Source organism: Mobula hypostoma, chromosome 30, assembly GCF_963921235.1.
Source record: "Mobula hypostoma chromosome 30, sMobHyp1.1, whole genome shotgun sequence".
In the NCBI taxonomy this organism is placed as follows: Eukaryota; Metazoa; Chordata; class Chondrichthyes; order Myliobatiformes; family Myliobatidae; genus Mobula; species Mobula hypostoma.
The window spans coordinates 9,605,402-9,615,266 of NC_086126.1; positions in this window are offsets into that span (position 1 = coordinate 9,605,402).

The following is a 9,865-nucleotide window of genomic DNA, read 5'->3' on the forward strand; positions in this document are numbered from 1 at the left end:
TTATACGTTTCAATAAGATCCCCCCTCAATCTTCTAAATTCCAGAGAGTTTAAGCCTAGTCGATCCAATCTTTCATCATGTGAAAGTCCTGCCATCCCAGGAATCAATCTGGTGAACCTTCTATGGTAAGAATGTCTTTCCTCAGATTAGGGGACCAAAACTACACACTATACTCCAGGTGTGGTCTCACCAAGGCCTTGTACAACTGCAGTAGAACCTCCCTGCTCCTGTACTCGAATCCTCTCGCTATAAATGCCAGCATACCATTCGCCTTTTTCACCGCCTGCTGTACCTGCATGCCCACTTTCAATGACTGGTGTATAATGACACCCAGGTCTCATTGCACCTCCCCTTTTCCTAATCAGCCACCATTCAGATAATAATCTGTTTTCCTGTTCTTGCCACCAAAGTGGATAACCTCACATTTATCCACATTAAATTGCACCTGCCATGAATTTGCCCACTCACCTAACCTATCCAAGGCTTGATGGGCCAAATGGCCTAATTCTGTTTCTCTGTCAAGTGCAGCAGTTTTGAGAAAGAAAATGCGCTTAAAGCGGGAAAGACGGGGCACTCGCGGGGTTTCCTGTGCGTGTCGCCGAGGCTCTGAAGGAAAACGGAGGAATGCTTCTTTTTTTTCTTTATACGTCAATGACTTGAACGACTGTTTAGATGGCTTTGTGGCCAAGTTTGCGGACAACACAAAGATCGGTGGAGGGGCAGTTAGCATCAAGGAAGCAGAGAGGCCCCAGAAGGACTTAGACAGATTAGGAGAATGGACAAAGAAGTGGCAGATGGAAAACAGTGTCAGGAAGTGTACTTTGATAGAAGAAACAAGAGACTAGATTATTTTCTGAAAGGAGAGAACATTTTAAAGATCGGAGGTGCTAAAGGACTTGGGGGTCCTCGTGCAGGATTCCCTAATGGTTAATTTGCAGATTAAGTAGGTGGTGAGGAAGGGAAATGTGAGGTTAGCATTCATTTCAAGAGGACTGGAATATAAAAGCAAGGATGTAATGTTGAGGCTTCACAAGACAAAGGTGAGGCCTCACTTGGGGTGCTGTGAGCAGTTCTGGGCTGCTTATCTAAGAAAGGATGTGCTGACATTGGAGAGGGTTCAAATGAGGCTCACGAAAACGATTCCGGAACTGAACGGCTTATCGGATGAGAAGTCACAAACCAGAGGAAACCTGCAGATGCTGGAGATCCGAGGTAACGCACGCAAAATGCTGGAGGAACTCAGCAGGCCAGGCAGCATCCGTGGGTAAGAGTGAACAGTTGATGTTTCAGCCCTGCTGAAGGTTCTCAGCCTGAAACGTTGTCTGCACTCTTTTCCAGAGATGCTGTCTGGCCTGCTGAGTTCCTCCGACAATAGGTGCAGGAGTAGGCCATTCAGCCCTTCAAGCCAGCACCATCGTTCACTGTGATCATGGCTGATCATCCACAGTCAGTACCCTGTTCCTGCCTTCTCCCCATATCCCTTCACTCCATCTAACTCTTTCTTGAAAGAATCCAGAGAATTGGCCTCCACTGCCTTCTGAGGCAGAGCATTCCACAGAACCACAACCCTCTGTGGGAAAAAGCTTTTCCTCAACTCCGTTCTAAATGGTCTACCCCTTATTCTGAAACTGTGGCCTCTGGTTCTGGACTCCCCCAACATCGGGAACATGTTTCCTGCCTCTAGCATGTCTAATCCCTTAATAATCTTATATGTTTCAATCAGATCCCCCCTCATCCTTCTAAACTCCAGTGTATACAACCCCAGTCGCTCCAATCTTTCAACATATGACAGTCCCGCCATCCCGGGAATTAACCTCGTGAACCTACGCTGCACTCCCTCAATAGCAAGAATGTCCTTCCTCAAATTTGGAGACCAAAACTGCACACGATACTCCAGGTGTGGTTGTATACAATGGCAAATACTGTATGCACTTTGATGACAAAATTTATTTTTCATGTAGATGTATTCAATGGCGGGAAGGGCTTTCCCCTGTGATGTACTGTGCTGAATCCACTACTTTTGTAGTATTTTCCATCCAAGGGCATCGGTGTTTCCATACCAGATAGTAGGCTCTCCGCCGCACATCCGTAAAATTTTCAGATGTCACGCCGGATCTCCCGAGCAAGCAGAGGTGCTGCCAAGCGTTCTCCGCGATCGCACTTGCGTGCTGGGCCCAGGAGACCAATTCCCGCCGCCGCCTCTGGGGAGTTTGCACGTCCTCCCAGTGACCCTGACGTGTTCCAGTTCCAAAGTCGCACGGTTCGGGTTCGGGCCGGTGAGCCGTGGGCCGGTCGCGGGCTTGTTGTTGGCTGTCGACGCAGAAGCGAAGCATTTCGCTGTATGTATACATGTGAGAAAATATTTATATAGGCATCCGTTAGTCTCGTGAAATTTGCGCCTTGGAAGGTTTCCAGGGCGCAGGCCTGGGAAAGGTTGTATGGAAGACCGGCAGTTGCCCATGCTGCAAGTCTCCCCTCTCCACGACACTGATGTTGTCCAAGGGAAGGGCACTAGGACCCATACAGCTTGGCACCAGTGTCGCCACAGAGCAATGTGTGATTAAGTGCCTTGCTCAAGGACACAACACGCTGCCTCAGCCAAGGCTCGAACTAGTGACCTTCAGATCACTAGTCCAATGCCTTAACCACGTGGCAATGCGCCCACAGTGAAAAATATTAAAAGTTAATTAAAAGCCAGGGTCCCAGCACAAAACACTCCTCAGTAATCATCACTGCAATTCTGCCTTTGTTTTGTTTGGACACTCCGATATGTCGGCTCTGCCGCGATGGGGCAACACTCAGGTTGGAGGAGCAATACATTATATTCCGTCTGGGTAGCCTCCAACCTGATGGCGTGAACATCGATTTCTCAAACTTCTGGTAATCCCCCCCTCCTCCAACTTCACCATTTTCCACTCCCAGTTTCCCTCTCTTACCTTCTCTCCTTCCCTGCCCATCACCTCCCTCTTGTGCTCCACCCCCTTCCCTTTCTTCCACGGTCTTCTACCCTCTCATATCAGATTCCCCCTTCTCCAGCCCGTTATCTCATCCACCAATCAACTTCCCAGCTCTTTACTTCACCCTTCCCCCCTCTCCCGGTTCCACCTATCACCTACCACCTTGTACTTCGTCCTCCCCTCCCCCCACCTTCTTACACTGGCTTCTCATGTCATGGTCCCTTCTGGCAATCCCCCACCATGGCACTTACCTCAGGAATTGGGCCTCAATCACCTCATTTAATTTCCAGTCACTCCCAGGTTCCACTAACTACACACTCCTGCTTCCCATCAGAAACTGCAGGGCAAAGATTCTGTGATCACAACAAGGAGCTGCCAGTTCGTTGGTCGACTCTTGTATGAGTAACCTCGTTCCATGGTTCTTAGGACTATCAATTCTAAGGCTAGCATCGTTCCTGAATCCTCTACTAAAACCAAGCCTTCGGCTAAAGACTCTCTGGACACCAATTCCACGTTCGCTACGACCGTAACGCCTCCCGATTTGACCTCCACACCTGTGTTCAGCACTTGGGTTCATACCACTGCCACGTCCTTGCAACATCTCATCTTTATTCTTCCCCCCACCCCCACCCCCAGTCCTGATGAGGGGGTCTCGGCCCGAAATATCAACGGTGCACTCACTCTTTTTCATAGACGCAGCCTGGCCTGCCGAGTTCTTCTTGCGTTTTGTGTGTTTTTTGTGCAATGAATTGTGTGGTGCTTCCACCTCGTTGCACTGCCTTCCTGGGTGGAAGGTACACCTTCTCTCCTTCATAACCTGAAGATACGAGTTTATGGCTACGTTCTTCCCAATTCAGTGTGAATTAGCACCCAAATTCTTGAGTTTTAATATTTTCTGAATCTTAATTCAGTGTGAATTAGCACCCAAATTCTTGAGTTTTAATATTTTCTGAATCTTAATTCAGTGTGAATTAGCACCCAAATTCTTGAGTTTTAGTATTTTCTGAATCTTAATTCAGTGTGAATTAGCACCCAAATTCTTGAGATTTAATATTTTCTGAATCTTAATTCAGTGTGAATTAGCACCCAAATTCTTGAGTTTTAATATTTTCTGAATCTTAATTCAGTGTGAATTAGCACACAAATTCTTGAGTTTTAGTATTTTCTGAATCTTAATTCAGTGTGAATTAGCACCCAAATTCTTGAGATTTAATATTTTCTGAATCTTAATTCAGTGTGAATTAGCACCCAAATTCTTGAGTTTTAGTATTTTCTGAATCTTAATTCATTGTGAATTAGCACCCAAATTCTTGAGTTTTAATATTTTCTGAATCTTAATTCAGTGTGAATTAGCACCCAAATTCTTGAGTTTTAGTATTTTCTGAATCTTAATTCAGTGTGAATTAGCACCCAAATTCTTGAGTTTTAATATTTTCTGAATCCAAGTCATTGGGTGTATCTAAGGCAGAGGCCAAGTCACTGGGTGTATTTAAGGCAGAGATTGATAGGTATCTGAGTAGCCAGGGCATCGAAGGTTATGGTGAGAAGGCGGGGGAGTGTGACTAAATGGGAGAATGGATCAGCTCATGATAAAATGGCAGAGCAGACTCGATGGGCTGAATGGCCGACTTCTGCTCCTTTGTCTAATGATCTTAACACTAATTGTGAGAGCCCAAGCCTGCCATTGTGACTGTATCTATTGATTCTATTGTACTTTTGTACATAAAGCACAAAATCCCCCCCTTTTCCCCCCTTTTACATTTGTGTTTTGTGCATAGAACTCAACGTTCCCTTTTCTCCATTTTGTCTGTTTACCATTTCTGCTCTTTCCGGTCGTCACAGGTGCTGCTCCTGAACAGAACTCGAGGAGGGGGTTAACCGATCATCAGCAGTGGAGAGGGAACATGGAACTGCCAAGCAACGCACACTCGCACAGAAACACTGGGGGAGCTCAGCAGGCCAGGCAGCATCTGTGGGAAAGAGTAGACAGGCGACACTTCGGGCCGAGACCCTTCGTCAGGACTGGAAAGGAAGACGAGAAGTCAGAGTAAGAAGTTGGAGGGTGGGAGGAAGATGTACAAGGTGGTAGATGATGGGTGGATCTGGGAGGGGGGGAGGGGTGAAGTAAAGAGTCTTTGGTGTTGCAAATCTGATATAAACTGACGCTTTAATTGGTGAAGCAGAATGCACTAGGTTCACGTCCGCCCTAGTGAATTCCAATATGCTATGTATTTCCTAGGCTTAATATACACGGTGGGTGCAAATGAATCTTCATTTAAGACTGCATGTCTGGGTTCAGCCATGAATTGATGCAACTTCAACTCAACTCGTGTGATCTCCTCACTGCTGCACAGTTCCACAACCTATGGACTCAATTCAGAATCAGAACTGGGTTTAACATCGCCGGCGTACGTCGTGAAATTTGTTGCCTTTGTGGCAGCAGCACAATGCAATACATAATAATAGAAAAAAACAGAATTACAGTGAGAATATATATTATTAAATAAGGAATGCAAAAATAGAAATAAAAAAAAGTACTGAGGTAGTGTTCATGGGTTCAATGTCCATTCAGAAATCAAATGGCAGAGGGGAAGAAGCTGTTCCTGAATCGTTGAGTGTGTGCCTTCAGGCTCCTGTACCTCCCCCCTGACGGTAGCAATGAGAAGAGGGCATGTCCTGGGTGATGGGGGTCCTTAATGATGGACGCCGCCTTTCTGAGGCATCGCTCCTTGAAGATGTCCTGGATACTACGGAGGCTGGTGCCCGTGATGGAGCTGACTGAGTTTACAACTCTCTGCAGCTTATTTCGATCCTGTGCCGTAGCCCCCACCCCACCCCCCCACACCAAACAGAGATGCAGCCAGTTAGAATGCTCTCCACAGTACATCTGTAGACATTTGCGAGTGTTTTAGGTGACACTCCAAATCTCCTCAAACTCCTAATGAAATATAGCCTCTGTCGTGTCTTCTTTATAGCCGCGTCGATATGTTGGGCTCAGAATAGATCCTCAGAGATCTTGACTCCCAGGAACTTGAAATTGCTCACTCTCTCCCCTTCTGATCCCTCTATGAGCACTGGTGTGTGTTCCCTCATCTTACCCTTCCTGAAGTCCACAATCAGCTATTTCGTCTTACTGGCATTGAGTGCCAGGTTGTTGCTGTGGCACCGCTCCACTAGTTGGCATCTCTCACTCCTGTACGCCCCCTCGTCACTATCTGAGATTCTGCCAACAATGGTTGTATCCTCAACAAATTTATAAATTTTCAAGGACTCTGCACTTCATGTTGTCAACATTTTTTATTCATTTATCTGTTTATCTATTTGTTTATTATTTATATTGTTTTTGTATTTGCACAGTTTATCTTTTGCAGATTGGTTGCTTGTTGATTGGTTTCTTCTGCAGAAAGAAGCTGCAGAGGGTTGTAAATTTAGTCAGCTTCATCTTGGACACTAGCCTACAAAGTACCCAGGACATCTTTAGGGAGCGGTGTCTCAGAAAGGCAGCGTCCATTATTAAGGACCTCCAGCACCCAGGGCATGCCCTTTTCTCACTGTTACCGTCAGGGGGGAGGTACAGAAGCCTGAAGTCATACACTCAACGATTCAGGAACAGCTTCTTCCCCTCTGCTATCTGATTCCTAAATGGACATTGAACCTGTGAACACTCCCTCACTTTTTTAATATATATTATTTCTGTTTTTTGCACGATTTTTAATCTATTCAATATACGTGTACTGTAATTGATTTACTTATTTATTATTATTTTATTTTTGTTTTTTTCTTCTATATTATATATTTGTTGCAATGAGTGACTGAGGCAAACCCAAGTGCAGGACACAGGCACGGAGGTTAAGGTAGGACACTTACGTGGACCTGAACGTTCGACAGCAAACAGGAGGGACCTTGACACAGAGCCTTGACACGGAGGTGCGGGGTTTCTTAGGTAAACCCTGAAACTGGAGCAAAACTTAGAACACATGGTCCTGAGCAGCCGGGAAACGTTAATCACCACACAGGTAAAACCAACGATCTGGCAACTAGCGGTTGTAAGGCCGGGGTTCTTATACTTCAAGTCCATATGGAAACCAGGTGTGCCGTCAGCAAAGAAAATTAGAAGCAATTGGGAAATTACCGTTCAGAACCATGGCACAATCAAAGGAAATTTGAGAAAACCAGGGAATAAACAATCAGGACCATGACAGTATTGCATTGAACTGCTGCTGCTAAGTTAACAAATTTCACGACACATGCTGGTGATAATAAACCTGATTCTGATTCTGATTCGTCAGTCTTTGTGTGTAGTTTTCCATTGATTCTATTGTATTTCTTTGTATCTACTGTGAATGCCTGCAAGAAAACGAATCCGGGTAGTAAATGGTGTCACGTGACCGGCAACAATAAATATAGAATTGAGTCAGGTTTTATAAAAACAAACAAACACTTATTGATCTCTACTCAAAAATAGCGAAATGTATTTAAACGACTAACTCAACCAGAAGTTATCTGCTATACGGCAACTCTGGAACAGTTCTTAAAAGGGTAAATGCGAAAACAGTTCTTAAAGTGGTAAATTCAAACACAATTCTTAGAAGGGTAAATTTGAAAGTCCAAGAGACTTATACAGTCAATTAGGAGAGATGTTCCTGAAGTAAAGAATTCCTCGAAGATGTGTCATGACTGTTGATCCCATCCAGAACCTGCCTTGTCCACAGGATTCACGATGACGGAAATAAAATGGTTTAAAGGAACTGATCTTTTCCTCTGGAGAATAGACACTGCACAACCCTTCCTACTTTAACAGTGGTTATCTCATGCAGGTCACTACTTCTTGAACGAAGATTCAATAAAGGTCGATCCTCTCCAAAACTGCCGAACGATATCAGCTTTACTCGACTCGGCAAATTCCTGCACTTTGGTAAGATCTTCACTCTCCAATACTACTTACATAGAAAGTAGAACTCCACTTTAAAACAAAACTGCGTCGTAAGACTAATACGCAGCATAACGGAGTATCTGACAAATTAAATAACGAACTAAACTTAAAACTTAGCTGGAAAAACTAACTACGTCACACCAGGGGTCTCCCTTTATACAAGGTGAGAACGTGTCATCATGTGACCTCACACTGGCGGGAAAATTACATCACCCCACCATCACATGACCATTACCTCATGCTCATAAGATACTCAATTACATCATGGTCATAAGACAGTCACAAGATATCCATGAGGTATGTAACAATGGTGATATATACGTACTTGATAAGAAATTTAGACCATAAGATATAGGAGCAGAATTAGGCCCATTGAGTCTGCTCCGCCATTTCATCATGGCTGATCCATTTTCCCTCTCAGCCCCAGTCTCCTGCCTTCTCCCTGTATCCCTTCATGCCCTGACCAATCAGGAATCTATCATTTTCGTGAAACTGCCTTGAACCCTCTCCAGTGTCAGCACATCCTTTCTTAGATAAGGGGCCCAAAACTGCTCACAATTCTCCAAGTGAAGCCTTAACATTATACCCTTTATATTCCGGTTCTCTCGAAACGAATGCTAACATCGCAATTGCCCTCCCCACCGCCGACTCGACCTGCAAATTAACCTTCAGGGAATCCTGCAGGAGGTCTCCCAAGTCCCTTTGCACCTCAGATTTTTGAAAATTCTTTCCATTTCAAAAATAGCCTATGCTTTTATCTCTTCTAACAAAGTGCATGACTGACCCTGTATTCCATCTGCCATTTTGTTGCCCATTCTCCTAATCTGTCAAAGGAGGAGAAGATGGCGGCGTGACGCAGCTCGCAGCGGCCACTCCGGTGGTGATATCTGTTATCTGTCAAGTAGAGTGCCGTGCACAATTCTGATTTGATGGAGATGGACGTGGGAGCACGGAGGAACATCTGGTGAAACTTCTGAAATGCCTGCTTTGCTGCCGCTGCTACTGTGTGATCCGAAACCTCCGGAAGAGAAGGCCCCGAATCCTCGGCTTTGCTCGTTGCTCGGCGGCTGGGGCGGGGTCGAAGCGCTCGGCAGAGATGGTGCTCGGTGTCAAAGGGCTGGTCGGAGGCTGGAAGTTTTCGGATGGACTCAGAGTCGGCTGTGGTCGGGTGCTTCTGGAGGTTTATGGCAGAGAGAGTTTCTCCCTTCTGCCGCCTGCTATCGGAGACTATCGGGAGTTGATGGGAACTTTGAGACTTTTTTTTTACCGTGCCCATGGTCTGCTCTTTATCAAATTATGGTATTGTTTTGCACTGTTGTAACTATATGTTATAATTATGTGGTCTTGTCAGTGTTAGTCTTTGGTTTATCCTGTTTTTTTTTGTGATATCACTCCAGAGGAACATTGTATCATTTCTTAATGCATGCATGCATTTCTAGATGACAATAAACGAGGACTGAGTGTCCCATAATCTAAGTCCTCCTGTTGCCTTCTTTCTTTCTCAAAGCGACTTGCCCCTCCACCTGTTATTGGACATAGGGCCATTAGAACAGGCAAATTCAAAGTCTTATGACTAAGAATGTTCAAAACCATCACAAAAATGGCCCTGTTCCTTTGTTTTCCTGCTGGCTGGCAGGCCTTAGGCTGTGTCTGTTGAGGCCTGAGTGCGAGGCAGGGGTCAGGAGACTGATTAATTTCAGGGATCAGTGTTTGTCGTCTTAAAATAATTAAAGAAGAGATCAAGCAATCTGGCGGGATGCAATTTCCTATTTTACACTGTTAAGATCTTCCGCCGAGGAGAGTGTGTCTCAGTTTTTATTTGATCTAGAAAGCAGTCGACATGAAACATTTTGTTGGCATAAACTGCACAGCACAATGATCAATGCTGATTCACAAGAGTATTGGGGAGGATTACAGGCTTCACGTACGTGCTGCTCTGTCATATTTCAATGCCTGGAAATGCTTTTGGCATCTC